Consider the following 19,891-nt stretch of genomic DNA (forward strand, 5'->3'; position numbering starts at 1 on the left):
CTTCCCCGAATCTGAAATGCTCACGAATTACATGTCTTTTTAAAAGGCGTATGCTGTCAGTCCCGGATCATTCTGTGTCTGTTTAAAATGGGTGTGCTGTCAGTCCCGGATCAGAGAATCAAGTTGCTGTTCAGAGCCTGAACCCATAGACGGCTCGATCACACTGCAGATCACAACTAAATAAGATGAACTGGGGCATGAAAAGCTTTCAATTAATGAAACAAATACTTCAAACAGGATGTATTGACCGTACACAGAAATACGGAGATCAGAGGAGCATGTAACTCAGGCAAAGGAGTTATGAAGGGAGATTTTAATTTTCACATAGACTGAGACACAAAGGCAATACATTTCCAGAATGCATCCAGGACAGTTTTCTGAAAAAATATCATAGAACTGAGAGGTTACACATGTCAGGAAAGAGAGAACAAGCTGGGGCTTTTTTCTCTGGAAAAGAGAAGACTTCGGAGTGACGTGATAGAGGTTTTTAAGATTAATGATGTGTTTGATAGTTTATACCTGAAGAAGATGTTTCCACTTGAAGGGGAGACTCGAACCAAGGGCCATAATTATCAGATCGTCACTAATAAATCGAATTGAATCGAATAATGAATTCAGTAAAAACGTCTTAACCCAGAGACTGGTGAGAATGTGAAACTCGCGCCCACGAAGTGTAGTTGAGAAGAATCGCAAAGATGCATTTAAGGGGAATCTGGATAAACAGATGAGAGAGAAAGAACATAAGAACATAACAAATGTGAGCAGGAGTAGGCCATCCGGGCCCTCGAGCCTGCTCCACCATTCAATCAGATCATGCTTGATCTTCTACCTCAACTCCACCTTCCCGCCCGATCCCCAAATCCCTTGATTCCCCTCGAGCACAAAATTCTATTAATTCCAGCCTTGAATATAGTCAACGACTCAGCATCCACAGCCCTCTGGGTAGAGAATTCCATTGATTCACATCCCTCTGAATGAATAAATTCCTCCTCATCTCAGTCTTTCATGGCCGACCCCTTATCTGAAGACAATTTCCCCTTGTTCTCGACTCGACAGCCAAGGGAAACGATCTCTCCGGATCTATCCTGACAAGTCCCCTCAGAATCTTATGTTCTATTTTAGATGTTTCAATGAGATGTCAGAGGAATAGATGGACATGTTGATGGGGTTAGATGGAGAAGGATTGGCGTGGGGTGGTTTATAGAATAAGCACCGGCATGGACCTTGTGCGCTGAATGGCCTGTTTCTGAGCTGAGCAGTGCACGATATTCTGTCATCTTAGCCTACATTCGGCCCGCCATGCTTGTGCGAGCTTTTTGAAAGTAGTGCCGAATTTAGTCGTACAACCCAGCGATTTCCTCATCACCCTGCAAATTATTCCTCTTCAATGACATGTCCAATTGCCGTTTGAAAGTGCCGATGGAATGTGGTACCACCGCTCTTTTAGGTATTGCATTCCACATAATAACAAATCTCGATGAAAAAATATTTCTTCATTTCCCATTGACATATATTGCCAAGTATTTTTTTTATCTCACAGGGGAGCGGTAGAGAGACAGAGAGAGAGAGGGAAAGTGGAGTGCGCGAGAAAGACAGAGTAGAAGGTGACAGAGAGGGTACAGACAAAGAGAGTAGGAGAAAGAGGAGAGTAATGTGAGGAAGAGAGATAGAGAGAAAGTAGAAGGAGACAGAGAGAGTACATACAGAGAGAGAACGAGAGACAGAGATAGGGAGAGAGGAGAGTAGGGTGAGAAAGAGAGAATGAGAGAGAGTAGAAGAAGACAGAGAGGGTAAATGGATAGAGGGTAGAGAGGATGAGACAGAGACAAGAGGAAGATAAGGAGAACACAAGAAGAGAGAAAGAAACAAAAAGGGGAAGACAGATAAAGACCACGAGGAGAGTGAGAGAGAACGACAGAGGGACAGAGAGAGGAAGAGAAACAGACAGAGAGAGTAACAGGGGAGTGACGGGCCGAGAGAGGGAGAGACAGGGACAGAGCGAGTGATAGAGACTGGTCAGAGAGAGAGAGAGAGAGTAGAGTGTGAGAGAGAGAGAGAGAGAGAGAGAGACAATCAGGATCAAAGCATCAGAGGGCGTTGGAATCACCGAGAAGGGGGGAAGTCATTGATCTTTGGGGAAAGACCAGGCTTCATCCCAGTCTCTGTTGGTAGATCTCACACGGTGTGCGGCTGACGCCCACACACAGAGCATGGGAGAATGTAGAGGGAGCTTTACTCTGTATCTGAACAGTGTTGTTCCTGCCCTGAGAGTGTTTGAATGGATAGTGTACAGGGAGCTTGACTCTCTATCTAACTCGTGCTCTACCTGCCCTGGAAATATTCAATGGGACACTGTAGAGGGATCTGTACTCTCTATCTAACCCATGCTGTACATGCTTGGGAGTGTTTGATGGGACAGTGTGGAGCTAGATTTACTCTGTATCTCACCGTGCTGTACCTGCCCTGGGTGTATTTGACGGGACACTCTGGAGGGATTTTCACTCCGTATCTAATCCGTGCTGTACCTGTCCTGGGAGTGTTTCATGGGACTGTGTAGAGGGGGCTTTACTCTCTATCTAACCCGTTCTCTTTCGAACTTGTGAACAGTTCAGACTGAGGTGGTTGATATTCCTCATGCCTCACATTCCTAAGCATTAAACACTGTGACAATGTTTTATTTTGCTCCACCCTGTTATTATAAAACTCTTTCTGTTCACCTCCGATGGTTCTGCCTCTCGCATGGATCCGTGTTCCACCGGCAGTTGCCGCACGGGTCAGCGCTGAGTGTGGTTATTGTACCATGGGGTGTATCACTGCCAGTCCACATCGTGTGCTCCCGTAACAAGCCCAACCCACCGACTCCATCCCTCTCCCTGGACACCGTCTGATGCTGAAACAGACCATTCACAACCGCTGACGTCCAATTTGACCCTGAGCTGAGATTCCGACCACATATTCTCTCCATCACCAAGTCCGCCTACTTCCATCTCTGTTACTCGCCCGTCTCTGCTTCTGCCTCATCTCATCTGTTGCTGAAACTCTTGTCCGTGCCTTTGTTACCGCGAAACTGGATTATCCCAATGCTCTTCTGGCCAACCTCCCATCTTCCACCCTTCATTAACTTCAGCTCATCCAAAACTCAGCTGCCCGTATCCGAATTCGGACAAAGTCCTTTTCAATCATCACCTAAATTGGCTCCCCGTCCGGCAACGCCTCGATTTTAAAATTCTCATCGTTGTGTTCAAATCCTTCCACGGCCATCGATCCCCCTATCTCTGTAACTTCCCCCAAGAATTCAACCCAATCCTCCACCACTGAGGTCTCTGCGCTCCTCATTCTGGCCTCTTGCGCATCCCCGATTTCTTGCACTCCACCATTGGCGGCCGTGCCTTCAACTGCCTGGTCACCAGCCTCTGGAATTCCCTCCGTAAACTCTCGAGTTCACTCTCCTCCTTTCTGAAGCTCCTTGAAATGCACCTTCTCACAATAACCCTCAATCCACACCTGCCCACCTTCTCCCCACATCACCAAAGCCTACCTACTCGCCTTCTCCACATATCCCTTAATCCCCAACTGAAAACCTTCTCTCCCTAACGCTCAACGCGACCTACCCACCTTCCCACGATATCCCTCAATCCCCACCTACCCGCCTTCTCCCCATATCCCTCAATCCCCACCTACCCGCCTTCTCCCCATATCCCTCAATCCCCACCTACCCACCTTCCCACGATATCCGTCAATCCCCACCTACCCACCTTCCCACCATATCCCTCAATCCCCACCTACCCGCCTTCCCACCATATCCCTCAATTCCCACCTACCCACCTTCCCACGATATCCCTCAATCCCCACCTACCCGCCTTCTCCCCATATCCCTCAATTCCCACCTACCCACCTTCCCACCATATCCCTCAATCCCCACCTACCCGCCTTCTCCCCATATCCCTAAATCCAACCTACCCACTTTCTCCCCATATTCCTTCCTCTCACCAATCCATCTTCTCTCCATATTGCTCATTCTCACCAAGCAACCTTCTCCCCTTATCCATAATTCCCAACTACCCACCTTCTCAAGAGTTCAGAACATACTCCTCTCATTAAGGTGAGTTTGGACTCAGAATCACTCCCAGGAGTATTCCAGTTTCTGAAGGGGTATAAAGAGCTATTTTGTTCCTGACACTCAATCTTTCCCTCCAACTCTGAATCAACTCTCACACTAACCTGGTTGACTTAACTGCCCTCTGAAATATTACCTCGGTATCAGACAGGCGCACCCAGCCCAGACGGGCCTGCAAAGTCCTTCTCACTAACGTCTGTGAACTGGTGCCAAAGTTGGGAGATCTGTCCCACGGACTCGTCAAGCAATAACCTGACATAGTCATTATGAGCCTGGGCTCAGTGGGTAGCATCTGGCCTCAGAGTCAGAAGGTCGTGCGCTCGAACCCCACACACACCAGAGACTTGAGCATCTTAATCTTGGCCGACAATTTCCTGTGCCAGTACTGTGGGAGCGCTGCACGCTCAGAGGATCAGTACTGAGGGAATGCTGCACCGTCAGAGGAGCAGTACTGAGGAAGCGCCGCACGGTCGGAGGGTCAGTATTGAGAGAGTGTTGCACTTTCGGAGGGTCAGTAAAGAGGGAGTGCTGCACTGTCGGAGGTTCAGTACTGAGGGAGTGCTGCACTGTCGGAAGGTCAGTACTGAGGGAATGCTGCACTGTCGGAAGGTCAGTACTGAGGGATTGCTGCACTGTCGGAAGGTCAGTACTGAGGGAGTGCTGCACTGTCGGAAGGTCAATACTGAGGGAGTGCTGCACTGTCAGAAGGTCAGTACTGAAGGAGTGCTGCACTGTCGGAAGGTCAGTACTGAGGGAGGGCTGTACCCTTTGAAGTGTCGTCATTTGGATGAGATGTTCAACCGAGTGCGCTCATCTCAGTCTTTAATGGCCGACCCCTTATCTGGGGAATGGGGAATGACTATTCCCCATTGGTCTCGATTCACCAGTCAGTGTAATCACCATCTATCCTGTCAAGTCCCGCAGAATACCATATGTTTCTATGAGATGAGAAAGGAATAGGATATGTTGATGGGGTTAGATGAAGAAGGGTGGTGGGAGGCTCGTGTGGAACATAAACCACGGCATGTATCTATTGTGCCGAATGGCCTGTTTCTAAGCTGTGCAAATCGAAGTATTTCTGGAATCTTAGCATACATTGGGCCCGTCATGCCTGTGCTGGCTCTTTGAAAGAACACACTGGAGATCACAACCCACCGAGGGGAACTGGGACATGAAAAGCTTTCAATTAATGAAACAAATACTACAAACAGGAAGTATTGAGCCCACACAGAAATAGGGAGATCAGAGGAGCCTGTAGCTAAGGCAAAGCAGTTATGAACGGAGATTTTAATTTTCCCATTGACTGCGTTATAATGGCAATACATTTCCCGAGTGCATCACGGACAGTTTACTGAAACAATATCATAGAACGGGGAGGATATAACTATCACGAAAGAGAGAACAAGCTGGATGTCTTTTCTCTGTAAAAGAGAAGACTGAGGAGTGACCTGATAGAATTCTTTAAGTTTAATGACGGGTTTGATACGGTAGACGGAGAGAAGATGATTCCACCCGCGGGTGAGAGCAGAACTAGGGGTTAAAAATCGAAGCTAGTTAATGATAAATCCAATATTAACTCAGGAGAAACTCCTTTACCCAGAGAGTGGTGAGAGTGAGCAACTCGCTACCACAAGTGAGTTGAGGCGACGAGCAAAGATGCTGTTAAGATTAAGCTAGATAAGCACACGAGGGATGAGGGAATAGAAGGATATGTTGATTGGGTCATGATGAAGCAGGGTGAAAGGAGGACCATGTGGAGCAGAAGACAACGGCATGGACTCTTTGGGACGAATGTCTGTCCGGTGTATGTTGGGGGTAAGATAAAGAGAGACGGAGAGAGTAAAGGGAGAAAGAGAGAGTAGAGGGAGAAAGAGAGCACGATAGAGACAGAGAGAGACATAGAGAGAAAGACATAGAGTTTGAGGAACTGAAAATCGAGAAACAGAGGAGGGATAAGTAAATAGAGACCGGAGGAGATGTTTTGGAAATGCCTGTGAGCTGTTGGCCGCAAAACAATAGCCACTTGTTGCTGCTTCAATGGATTTTTTCCAGGAAGAATGTTGACAAAAACAGCAATTTGTATTTTAACACCAATCGGACCGAGAGACTGGAGCAGAGCATCGAAGAAAGGGAGAATGAACGAGAATGGGGGAAGGCAGTGATCTCAGGAAAAGAACCAGGCTCCATCCCGGTGTCCGTTAGTAGATATCACCCGGAGTGGGATTGAGACCCACACACAGAGCATGGGAGAGTGCAGAGGGACTTTTACTCTGTATCTCACCTGTGTTGTAACTGGCCTCGGAGTGTTTGATGGGACAGTGTAGAGGGAGCTTTACTCTGTTTCTAACCCTGTACCTGAACTGGGACTGTTTGACGGGACAGTGTAGATGCAGCTTTACTCTGTTTCTAACCCCTATTTCACCTGCCCTGGGAGTGTTTGTTGTGACATTTTAGAGGGAGCTTTACTCTATATCTGACCCATTATATTCCTGTCCTTGGAACAGTTTAAACGAGGGTGGTTGGTATTTCCCATGCCTCATGTTGCAAAGCATTAAGTCCGTGACTGTATTTCTGTTGGTGAGCCCTGTTATTACAAAAATCTTGCTGTTCACACCGGAAGGTTCTGTTTCTCAATGGTGTTCGGTTTCTCGAGCAATTCCTTCACAGTTCACTGTTGAGTGTGGCAATTGTATCATGGTCGGGGGGGTGGGGGCGGGGGCATCATTCCCAGGGCCCACCATCGTGCAGACACAGAGAGAGTAGATCGTTGTCCATTCAATGAGAGATCAAAACACAGTCCAGACACTGAGAGAGGAGATCAGTCCAGACATTGAGAGAGGAGATCACAGTCCAGACACTGAGAGAGGAGATCACAGTCCAGACACTGAGAGTGGTGATTACAGTCCAGACACTGAGAGAGGAGATAATATCCAGACAGTGAGAGGGGATCACCGTCCAGACACTGAGAGTGGAGATCACAGTCCAGAATCTGAGAGATGTGCTCACAATCCAAGCACTGAGAGAGGAGATCATAGTCCAGACACGGAGAGAGGCGATCTCAGTCCGGACAGTGAGAGAGGAGATCAGAGTCCCAACACTGAGAGAGTTGATCACAGTCCAATTGCTGAGAGGGAATTACAGTCCAGACACTGAGAGAGATCAAAGTCCAGACACTGAGAGTGGAGATCACATTCCAGCCATGAGAGAGGTGATGACAGTCCATAAAGTGAGCGTTTCAAGAGCAAAATTTTAAAAAGAACAGACACACAAGGGTTATAATCTCTGGATTATTACCTGAGCCACGTGCAAATTGTCGTAGGGATAAGCAGATTAGGGAGGAGAACACATGGATGAAGGAGTGGTGTGGGAAGGAGAGGTTCCATTTCGTGGGACACTGGCACCTGTACTCGGACACGATGGAATTGTACCGTTGGGACCGGCTGCACGTGACCCGGGCTGGCACCAGGGTTCCAGCGTTAAGAATAAATACGGCTTTAAATTTGTAATTGGGTCTGGAGCTCAGTTGGAAAGGTAATATAAATAACAATTCTGGAACAAAAAGGAAGAGCGTAGAGTGATAGTCAGAAATTATGCTTTCAGCACTACATGTAAAGGAAAAACTGAAAGATGAAAAGTAATTAAATCTGGAGAGAGAAATAAGGAATTTGTGTGAAATACAATACTGATTGATGAAAAGTAATTAAATCTGGAGAGAGAAATAAGGAATGCGTATGAAATACAATACTGATTGATGAAAAGTAATTAAATCTGGAGAGAGAAATAAGGAATGTGTGAGAAATACAATATTACAATATGGGCAGGGTGTGTGGCCCAAATAAGCGTTCTTTATACAAACGCATGAAGTATAAGCAACAAATTGAATGAAATGCGGGCACAAATTCAACCTACAGGGTACGAAATGGTAGCCATTAGTGAGGCATGGCTGCACAACAGTCAATTGTAAACAATTTTACAACACCAAGTTATAGTCCAGCAATTTTATTTTAAATTCACAAGCTTTCGGAGATTTTCTCCTTCCTCAGCTTGTGAATTTAAAATAAAATTGCTGGACTATAACTTGGTGTTGTAAAATTGTTTACAATTGTCAACCCCAGTCCATCACCGGCATCTCCACATCATGCACAACAGTCAGGAATGGGAACTGAATATACCAGGTTATAAGGTCTATAGGAAGGATAGGAGAACTGGTAGAGGTGGAGGAGTATAGTGAGTGATTAAGGATGAAATTTCTTCATTGATAAGAGATGATATAACGAGAGGTAGGCAGTCAGTGGGAACTTTATGCGTAGAATTAGGAAATAGAAAAGGATTCAAGCCCAAAGTGGGAGTTGTGTATAGAACCCCTGTAGCAGCTGTGAAGCGGCAGAATGTATAAATGTGGAGATTAGACAAGCATGTAGCAAAGGCAGAGTGGTTTATATGGGGATCGATTTTAACTTTCATATAGATTGGGATAAACAGACGAGCTCATGTCAGAAAGGTAACGAATTTCTTGAGTATGTTCAGGAAAACTTTCTGCAACAATATGACCGAGGAGAAACAAGGAGGCAGGCCACAGTAGAATTAATAATGAGCAATGGGCCAGATTTAATTAACAGCCTAACGGTGTACGAACATTGATCTGAATTGGAAAACTGTACATGTCACTCCACTATTTAAGAAAGGTGATAGAAGGAAACCAGGGAATTATAGACCAGTTCGCCAAACATCTGTTTTCGAGAAATTACTCGAGTCTCTAATTAAGGATAGTGACTGAACACATTGAACATTTTCAGCTGATCGAAAGAGCCAGCATGGATTTTGTTTTGAAGAGGTGACTGAAGTAGTGGACAGGGGAATGTCTATGGAGTTTGTTTCTATGGACTTCCAAAAGGCATTCGATAAAGTCCCTCAGAAGAGACTGTTAGCTAAAGTTGAAGCTGATGGAATTGAGGGAAAATGATTGACCTGGTTAGGAAATTGGCAGAGCGGCAGGAGACATTGGGCCTGAAGTCGCTGCGAGCGGCGAGGCAACGCTCACTGCAGCTCATGCGAATTAAATTAACAAAAATACTGACTCTAGGCTCTGTGGCGATGAATTGCTTGAATTTGAACTTTACAAAAATTGTGCTCTATCAACCCAGCCTCTGAGCAGCGTGATTTGCCGCGTAGCTGGAAAGGTGTGTGAGGAGAAGACACGAACACAAATTCGGTAAGGACGAGACGTCCCGCCCACAGAATTAGGCTGCATTGCTCAAAAAATCAAGCAGACTTCATTCCTTTAAAGTTTGCATTTTGTATGGTAATGTAATTTTTTTCTAAAATCAAAAACCAAAGAAATAATTGAATTAAATTAATGAGACAGAAGGAAAACGTTTAAAAATTAATATTGTAATTTTCATTCTTCTTCAATAACCAAAAAACTAATACAATAAGGAGTGATATGAGAGTCCTCGTTATTAAAAGTTCATCTTTACTTGATTGGCAGTAATTAAAACTTACCGAGCTGTTAAAACTCATTTTGGACTTTGTATTTACTGGAATGATACCTGGACATCAAGGGTTAAATAATGATGATAGATTACACAAACTAGGGTTGCATTCTCTGGAATTTGGAAGATTAAAGGTTGGTTTGTTCGAATTTTTCAAGCTATTAAGGGGAACTGATAGGGAAGACAGAGAGAAACTATGTCCGCTGGTTGGGGAGTCCAGGACTATGGGTATCAGCCTAAAAAATTAGAGCCAGAACTTTCAGGAGTGAAGTTATGAAACACTTCTACACGCAAAGGGTGGGAGATATTTGGAACTCACTTCTGCAAACGGAAGTTGGTGTTAGCTCAATTGTTAATTATAATTCTGAGGTTGATAGATTTTTCTTAACTCTGTTAATATTGGGGTTAAGGCGGGTAAATTAAGTTCGGTCAGAGATCCGCCATGATGCCATTGAATGGCGCAACAGTCACCAGGGATCAAAATTCCGACTCCTGTTCCGACGTTCCTGGTCAATGTCATCACCAACCACAATCTTCAGCAGGCGGCACTGCTGACCAGCAGTGTCAGAGCAAAGAGAGACAGAGAAAGGGGCAAGAGAAAGGGTGACATAAGCAAAAAGGTTGAGGGAGGGAGAGAGAAAATTGAAGACATAGAGATATAGTTCGTGAGAGAGAACGAGAGAGACAGACATGTGACAAAGAGAGATAGAAACAGAGAGGAGAGAGCAATAAATAGAGATAAATAGGAGAGGCCGAAAGGGAGACAGACAGAGAGGGGGAGACGAGGATAGAGGGAGAGACGAGTCTTGAGGGAGAGATAGCTGAGGGAAAGAGAGTGAGACTCAGAGGGAGATGGAGAGAGAGAAAGAGAGAGACGAATTGTGGGAGAGAGAGAGAGCGATGGAGAGGGAGACAGAGAGATAGTGATAGAAAGGCAGAGAATCCGCAGAGAGAGAGACACATGGAGAGAGAGAGAGAGAATTATAGAGACAGAGAGATGGTGGGGGCGAAAGAATGAAAGACACAAACAGAGGGAGAAACAGACAAACAGAGAGGGCGGAGGGAGGAAGAAAGAGAGGGAGAGACGGGGATGGATCAGAGAGTGTAGATGGAGGGAGACAGAGAGAGAGCGAGTAGAGACAGAGAGAGTAGGGTAGATGTAGAGAGACGGAGAAAGAAAGAGAGTGAGAAAGAGAGTGGAGGTTGAGTGACTGGGAAAGAGAGAGCATCAGACGGAAAGATTCAGAGTGGGAGAGTCAGAGGGAGAGAAAGGGACAGAGTTAGAGAGTTTAGGGAAAGAGACAGAGAGAGAGACAGAGAGATGTGGATGGGTCAGAGAGTGTAGTGGCAGAGAGTGTAGTGGCACAGAATGTAGTGCACAGAGTGTAGTGGCACGGAGTGTCGTGGCAGTAGCAAAGAGAACGAGTACAAGGGAAGCTTGAAATTGAAGGTGAGATATATAGAAAGGGAGAGAGTTACTGACTGAGAGAGGTGGAGATTAGAGGTGGAGAGGGAGAGATATGGAGAGTAGAGCGAGAGAATGAGAGGAGAGAGTGAAGAACGAAAGAGGGAGACACAGTGCAGAGGCAGAGAGACACCGAGAGGGAGAATGAGGAGGGGGTGAGGAGTGTTACAGAGAGACAGGCAGACAGACGGTGAGAATCTGAATAATACAGACAGAGAGATAGTGGGGGTGAGGGAGAAAGAAAGAGACAGACAGATGGAGAAAAAGACAGAAAGAGAGAGAAACAGTGGAGACAGAAAAACGGAAGAGAAATATTGAGAGATGGGGAAGAGAGAGAAAGAGAGAGAGAGGGAGGAGAAGGGGGAGAGATATGGAGTAAAGGGTGAGAGCGAGTAGAGAGCGAGGAGAGTGCGACAGACACAGAGAGAGAGAGGCCGAGAGAGAGAGAGAGGGAGAGAGGAAGGGGTGAGATAGAGAGCAGAGGGAGAGCACGAGCAGAGAGCGAGGAGGGTGACAGAGAGAGAGAGAGTGAGGGGTATCGGGAGAGGGACAGGGAAAGAGAGAGAGACTCCCACCTACCAATTATCTACCCTTTTCATTCAACAAAACAACCCAAAACCTTCTCACAATATCCCTCAACAAAACTTACCACCTTCTCACCATATCCATCAACCCCACCTACCGAAATTCTCCCCATATCACTCAACCCCACCGACACACATTCACACAATATCCATCAATCCCCACTTAAATACATTCTCCACATTTCACTCAAACTCCACCTAATCACCTTCTCCACATATACCTGACACACGGCTACCCATCTTCTCCACATATCTCTCACTCCCTCCTACCATCCATTTCCCAAGATCACGCTAACCCACCGAACCACCTTCTCACAATATCTCTCAATCATAACCTACCCCCTTTATTAATATTTCCCTAAATCACACTTAACCAACTCCTCACCATATCCGTCCACCCCACCTATCCATCTTCTCCCCATTTCACTCAACTACACCTACCCACCTTCAGTCAAAATCCCTCAATTCCCAACTACCAATCATCCCCCATATCCCTCAATCCCCACCGACCTTTCTTACCCCCAAATACCTCAATCTCCATCTACCCACATTATCACCTTATTCCTCAATCCCACCTAAACAACTTCCCACCATATCTCTCAATACCACCTAAACACCTCCCCATGTTCATCAAACCAGAGCTACACAACTTATCCCCATAACACTCAACCCCACCTACCCACATTCTCACAACATCCCTCAATCACCACCTACACTTCTTCGCACCATATACCTCAATCCCCACCTAACCGCCTTCTCTTCATATTCCTCACTCATACTTACCCATCTTCTCCAAATATTCCTCAATCCACACATATCCATCGACTCACCATATGCCTAAACTCACCTACCCACCTTTTCAAAAAATCTCTCAACCCCACATTCCAACCTTCGACCCATGTCCCACATAACCACCTTCACGCCATATCATTCAATCCCCAACTACTCACCCAACTTCTCCCTATATCCCTCAATTCCACCTACGCAACTTCTCAGCATAGCCCTCAAAGCCCACCTAACGACCTTCTCTCCGTATCCCACAAACTCACCGACGCACCATTTCCACAGATCACTCAAACACACCCAACCACCTTCTCACTATATCCATTATTACCACTTACCCACCCCCTCACCATATCCGTCAACCCCACCTACCCACATTATCGTCATATCCCTCAATCCCACCTATACACCTTCTCCCCTTATCACTCAACCCCAACTACACACATCAAAAAAAAATTCCTCAATCCACAACGACCTCCCATATCCCTCAATCACCTGAAGACATCTTTACGCCATATCCCTGAATCCCAACTTAATCATGGCTGACTTTCACCTACATATATACTGGCCAAACCAAATTAGCAATAATACTGCGGGGCATTAATTATTGGAGTGTGTACGAGATGGTTTTTCAAACCAATATGTTGAGCAGCCAATTCGGGAACAGGCTATTCTAGATTGTGTATGGTGCATTGAGAAGCGGTTAATTGATAACATTGTTGTGCGGGGTCCTTTAAAGGAGAGTAACTGTAACATGATAGAATTCTTCATTAAGATAGAAAGTGAAGGATTGCAATCCGAAACTAGGGTACTAAATCGAAGGTATGAGGAGTGAGTTGGCTATGATAGATTTGGAACCTTCATTAAAAGGCATGACGGTGGATAGGCAATGGCTAACATTTTTGGAACGAATGCATGAATCGCAACAGTTATACATTCCATTCTGGCACAAAAACACAGAAGGACAAGAGCCGCAACCATGGCTAACAAAAGAAGTTAAGGCTAGGATGCGATGCAAAGTGGAGTCATATCAATTTGCCAGAAAATGCAGCAAGCATGAGGATTGGGAGCAGTTTTGAACGGAGCAAAAAAGGGCCAAGAGATTGATTAAGAGGGAAAAATAGAGAATGAGAGTGAACTTGCAAGGAACATAAAAGCGGACTGTAAAAACTTCTACAAACGGGAATATGGTATTGAGAGAGACGATCAGCCATGATCATATTGAAAGGCAGAGCAGGCTCGAAGGGCCGAATGGCCTACTCCTGCTCCTCTTTTCTATGATTCGATGACTCGGTTGCCAAGATTTCCACCTTCAGCAGGTGGTGTCAGATCGACCGTCCATTACACACCGTCCTCCATTTTCACTTCCATTTACTTCGATACTATTAAAAGTAATTGACAGAATATTATGGGCTGATTGCCTACAATTTCCGAAAGTGCTCTCCCGGGGATTGACGCTCCACCGCAAGTTCCACTGCCCGGATTGTGAGTCCGCTGAAGGCAGAATTAACCCCCGGTGATTAATGGGGCAGAACAAAACCCCGCACGGCCTCGGTTTCGCGCTCTCCGCAGTTTGTTTGATCAGTTTCCCTGTTCGGGTTTTATACATTCAATCATTTTAACATTTTTGTTCTTGAAATGTCTCTCATTTACTCCGCAGATATTTTTTGTCATCTCTCAATTCCTTGATATCCTGAAATAGATTCCAGGTCAGTGAAAGAATGACATTCCCACTAACTCCTGTTTGTCGCCTCTGTTCTGTCCTTTTCCCAGTTCCACTAAAACTGTTCCACTTTGTTTTCAGTCCACACTAGAGTTATACCTGAACCGTTACCCTGTCCTTTGTCCAGATACTGACCGATCCGCTGGGTATTTCACCTCTTCCTTTCATTGTTTCAGATTCACAATAATTGCAGCTTGAACCATTTCTTTCCAGTTTGGTCTGTTTCTCTTCTGTTACCTTCTATGATTCTAAGATCTGATCGTCTGTTAGTTTTGTGATTTTTAAATCATCCAAATTCATCCCATGTCCCTCCCACTTACCTGATGTTCTTGTCCACTGAAATGCCTCTCGGATGTTGACAACGCACTGACTCCGTCCACCCTTTCTTCAGCTGCCTGTTCCAGTCTGTCCCGGTAGAATTTCGTCAACTGGATCAGTTGGTAACCTTCAGACTTTGTCAAGAACTCAGTGATCGCAGTGTTCGGTCTGTGAACAACAATGGAGAAATTTATCACATTATCGACCTTCCATCCGGGCGGCGTCATTTCCTCTGATACCAAACGGCTGATGCCTCCTGTGAGCCACGTTATCAAATACCTTCTGAAAACCCATATATGCCGCATGTGTTACAATCCATTGACCGATATATTTTCGTCTCAACACGGCTGCATCAAATTTGTCAAATACAATGTCAAATGCTACAGTTAGCCGTTGCAGCCTTCACTGAATCTTAAATGCTAAATAATTCGACGAGAAATTTCAGATTCGAGGGGTTTGTCCACAAATGACGTGGACTAATTAGTCTCGATTTATCTTTTTTTTTATTCCTTCTTGGGACGTGGACGTCGCTGTCGAGCCGGCATTTATTGCCCATCCCTAATTGCCCTTGAGAAGGTGGTGGTGAGACGCCTTCTTTAACCGCTGCAGTCCGTGTGGTGAAGGTTCTCCCACAGTGCTGTTAGGAAGCGAGTTCCAGGATTTTGACCCAGCGACGATGAAGGAACGGCGATATATTTCCAAGTCGGGATGGTGTATGACTTGGAGGGGAACGTGCAGGTGGTGTTGTTCCCATGTACCTGCGGCTCTTGTCCTTCTAGGTGGTAGAGGTCGCGGGTTTGGGAGTTGCTGTCGAAGAAGCCTTGGCGAGTTGCTGCAGTGCATCCTGTGAATGGAGCCACTGCAGCCACTGTGCGCCGGTTGTGAAGGGAGTGAATGTTTCGGGTGGTGGATGGGGTGCCAATCAAGCGGGCTGCTTTGTCCTGTATGGTGTCGAGCTTCTTGTGTGTTTTTGGAGCTGCAGTCATCCAGGCAAGTGTGGAGTATTCCATCACACTCCTGACTTGTGCCTTGTAGATGGCGGAAAGGCTTTGGGGAGTTAGGAGGTGAGTCACTCGCCGCAGAATACCCAGCCTCTGACCTGCTCTTGCAGCCACAGTATTTATATGGCTGGTCCTGTTAAGTTTCTGGTCAATAGTGACCCCCAGGATGTTGATGGTGGGGGATTCGGCGATGGTAATGCCGTTGAATGTCAATGGAAGGTGGTTCGACGGTCTCTTGTTGGAGATGGTCACTTGTCTGGCGCGAATGTTAGTTGCCACTTGTCAGCCCAAGCCTGGATGTTGTCCAGGTCTTGCTGCATGCGGGCTCGGACTGCTTCATTATTTGAAGGGTTGTGAATGGAACTGAACACTGTGCAATCATCAGTGAACATCCACATTTCTGACCTTATGATGGAGGGAAGTTTATTGATGAAGCCTCTGAAGATGCTTTGCCCAGGACACTGCTCCGAGGAACTCCTGCAGCAATGTCCTGGGGCTGAGATGATCGGCCACCAACAACCAGTGCTATCTGATTGACACATTCTCCTTATTTTAACACAGACATTACTTGGTCTCTTTCAGTCCACCTGGATATTTTCATCAACAATTGTGTTACCAAAAATTGTGAGTTTTGAAAAATTGTGGTCATAGTCCCTCCTATCTGCTCTCTGAATTCCTTTAAACGCCTCGGTTGCGTTATCTCTGAGCTCAGTGGCATATCCAGCTCGGCAATTAAATTCATAACCAAAACCTTCCCTAAAATTGTCTCGAAATATGGCTCGCTGAAGATGCTGTATCGACGCCTTTGTATTGAATAATTTTACTGTAGACAGTTTGATACTGTGATACTTTGATGCTTTGAAACCAACATTTGCACATCTGCCATCATTTTTAGAAACTGACTGAAATATTTTGTATCTCCCCAAAGGTTCATCCATTCCAGCCCTGTCTTTGCGACACTAGAACACATCTCTCATGATTCTGACTTTCCAAACGTGCTTGGAATGATTTTTAGATTCACAGACATAACACACAATCTGAACTCCAATTCATTGGACTGTTGACCAGTTCTCGTTTTTTTTTCTTTTTTTAATATCAAATTACTTCTTCTGTCACTACTTCAAAAACCTCCTTCCGTTTTCCTGCTAAGAACTTTTCAGTATTTCATCTATCTTCTGTTCCTGCTCCAACAGTTTTATTATTTCCACTCTCTAGTCTCAGATCCGGATATTTCACACGCTCCAGTCCTATCAGGTGAAACCACCCCACTGCTCCCTATAACCAGTCTGTCAATCCGTTTTTGCTGGTTGGTTCAGATCGTCACCGTCCCTACCCTTCGTCCTGAACTCACCCTCGTGTCCCAAGAGCATGAACCCTTCCCTCCTGCTCCAGCCCTGCAGCCGCACATTTACCTGCCTCATATTGTCCTCAGTAAGCGGCCCAGTGCAAAACAATTCGGAGATCACCAACTTGAGGCCTTGTTTTTCAGTCTAGTGCTCAAATTCTAATATTCTCTGTATAAACGTATTTCTAATCGTGTTATTGGTTCCGACTATGAATATTTACCGCTCTCCTTTCCTTCCCAGAGATGGTCACACCTGTTGCAGGAAGTACTTCCTTGTGGCACCAGGGAGGCAACTTGCAATTTGGACCTGCTCAGGGCTGCAGAAGAGTCTGTCTATTCCCCTGACCATAGAATCTCCCACCACTCTCGCTCTCCTATTCCTGTGCCTTCCCTGCCTCTCACCACTCCCCCAATGATCCCTGGTTTCACATTGTTACTCAGGAAGACCAATCTGAGTCACTGTTTCTATCCACCTTACATTCCATAACATCAGGTGTCTATTGCCAGTTCCACTACTGAGATCCCTCCACCTGTGACTGCACTGCCCCACGAGATGGTCACTCACTTCCTTCTATCTACACATCATATGCTCGGTTTCTTCTTCCTGTGTGAGCAACAGGATCTTGTTCGTGATCTTGACCCTTTATCAGGACACATTTGATATTTTAAAGATTGTTCTGAACCTACCGTTGTCTATTCCCTTTCTTGTTGATGATGTTGGATCTTCTCCCCTGTTTGGACCTTCAGCCATGGTGGTAAGAGGCGTTCCAAGATTCTGACGCTCTGTAATAAATATATTAATAGGAAGGTTAGACTGAAATATTATAATGAGAATGATAAAACGGCGTCTTGTTGAATGTGATATCAAGTCCCTTCTCCCCCATCAGGACAACAGCTGTTAGATCTGGGATCCAGCATTTACCGACTTTTACGATCAACTCTCCACATGAGGTGCGGCACAGACAGCTGCCCAGTGAAACCCAATGGGTCCCTCTGATCTTCACAACCCAGTGAGAGTCGGCCGAGATTCTGCACTCGGAGCACCAATTGGTAAGATTTAGTCACAGTGCAGGCCAGCACCAGACTTATTCCTGAGGTAGTGAATATTCTGGAGGGCAATATGGAACGAGGTGATGAATTAAATGTTCCTTCACTCGTTGTTACCAGGTCTGGCGCTGTTGTATTATTTTATTCACAGTTTTGTTTTTAATATTTTTGATTTGTTAAGTTTTGATATTAAATTCTGATGTTTATGAGCCTGATATCTTTCTACATACACAATATTTAGCTTGGTGTGATTTCTCTGCTCTCTTTGGTAGTGACATTGTTCGTGTGTTCATGGAGATGTGTTTTGGTTGGTGCTTCTATTTGAATATATTTACCTTACCCTCATAGTATCAGCTCCTGACTGATGAGCACTGTTCAATAATATTAACACTCATGTTTAATATTATGAATTGCATAACTTTAAACAGGTGCTGTACATTTATTTTTGGATTATTTTTAGGTGTCTCACAATCTCAGAAAACATCACAACTATATAAGTTGAAGATTTGACGGCGGTTTTACAATCATAATTCCCCATTGTGTGTGTGTGTCGCTCTGTGTGTGCACGCACAGGCAAGAGCAAATAATCAAACTATCAGTCACCGTCCTTTCCTTTCCACACTGTGGAAATGTAAAAGAGATTAGTCTCGGTCCGTAATTTCTTCAATCAATAGTTGAAGTCATTTGCTGACAATTGTGTAATAAACGGACATGAGCAATAAAAAAATATATTTACACCGACACTAATTGCATTCGTGCAATCAAACACAAGATTAACTTGTGTCGTTACTTTTTATATGAAGATTGGTGATAGGTCCTCCTGCCTATTTTTAATTTCAGTTGTTACGTTTTATATAAAGATTAGTGATTGATACTCGTACTTGGCGGTAAATTCAGCAGTTATTTTTTATGAAAATATTAGTGATGAGTCCTCCTGCCTGTTTTTAATCTCAATAGTTACTTTTTTATGTGATAGACCCTCCTACCTGCTGGTAATTTCAGTGGTTACTTTTTAAATAAAGATAAGTGATGGATCCTCCTCCCTCTTGGTAATTTCAGTAGTTTATTATTTTACGAATATTAGAGATGGACCCGCCTACCAGTGGCTGATTCCAGGAGTTACTTTGTTTAAACAGATTACTGATGGACCTTCCTACCTGTTATAATATCAATCGTTGCTTTTTATTTAAAGATTAGTGATGGACCCTCCTGCCTTTTGGTAATTACTGTAGTTTCTTTTTTAATAATGATTCGTGATGGACCCGACCAACTGTTGCAGATTTCAGTAGTTACTTCGGTTATCTAAAGATTCGTGATGGACCCTACTGCCTGTTGGTAATTTCAGTAGTTGATTTTTATAAAAGGATTAGTGATGGACCCTCCTACCTGCTGGTAATTTCAGTCGTTACTTTTTTTTTATCTAAAGATTATTGATGGACCCTGCTGCCTGTTGAAAATTTCAGTATTTACTTTTAATATATAGATTAATGATAGACCCACATACCTGTTGGTAATTTCATTTGTTACTTTTTATATAAAGATTAGTGACGGACACTTCTACTTGTTGCTGATTTCAGTTGTTAATTTTTATATAAAGATTATTGATGTACACTGCTACCTGGTGGTAGTTTCAGTAGTTATTTTTGAGGTAAAGATTAGTGATGGGACGTCCTGCTTGTTGGTAATTTCAGTGGTGTATTTTTTATAACGATTACTGATGGACCCTCCTACCTGGTGGTAATTTCAGTTCTTACTTTTGATATGAAGATCAGTGATGGGCCCTCCTACCTGTTGTAATTTCAGCAGTTACGATCGATATAAAGATTAGTGGTGTACACTGCTACCTGGTGGTAGTTTCAGTCGTTTTTTTCGGTAATGATTCGTGATGGGTCCGCCTGCTTGTTGTGAATTTCAGTGGTTACTTTTTTATGCAAAGGTTAGTGATGGACCCTCCTACGTGTTGGTAATTTCAGCATTTACTTTTTTATAAATATTAGTGATGTGACATCCTGTCTG

The sequence above is a fragment of the Heptranchias perlo genome, unplaced genomic scaffold, assembly GCF_035084215.1.
Source record: "Heptranchias perlo isolate sHepPer1 unplaced genomic scaffold, sHepPer1.hap1 HAP1_SCAFFOLD_44, whole genome shotgun sequence".
NCBI classification, from domain to species: Eukaryota; Metazoa; Chordata; class Chondrichthyes; order Hexanchiformes; family Hexanchidae; genus Heptranchias; species Heptranchias perlo.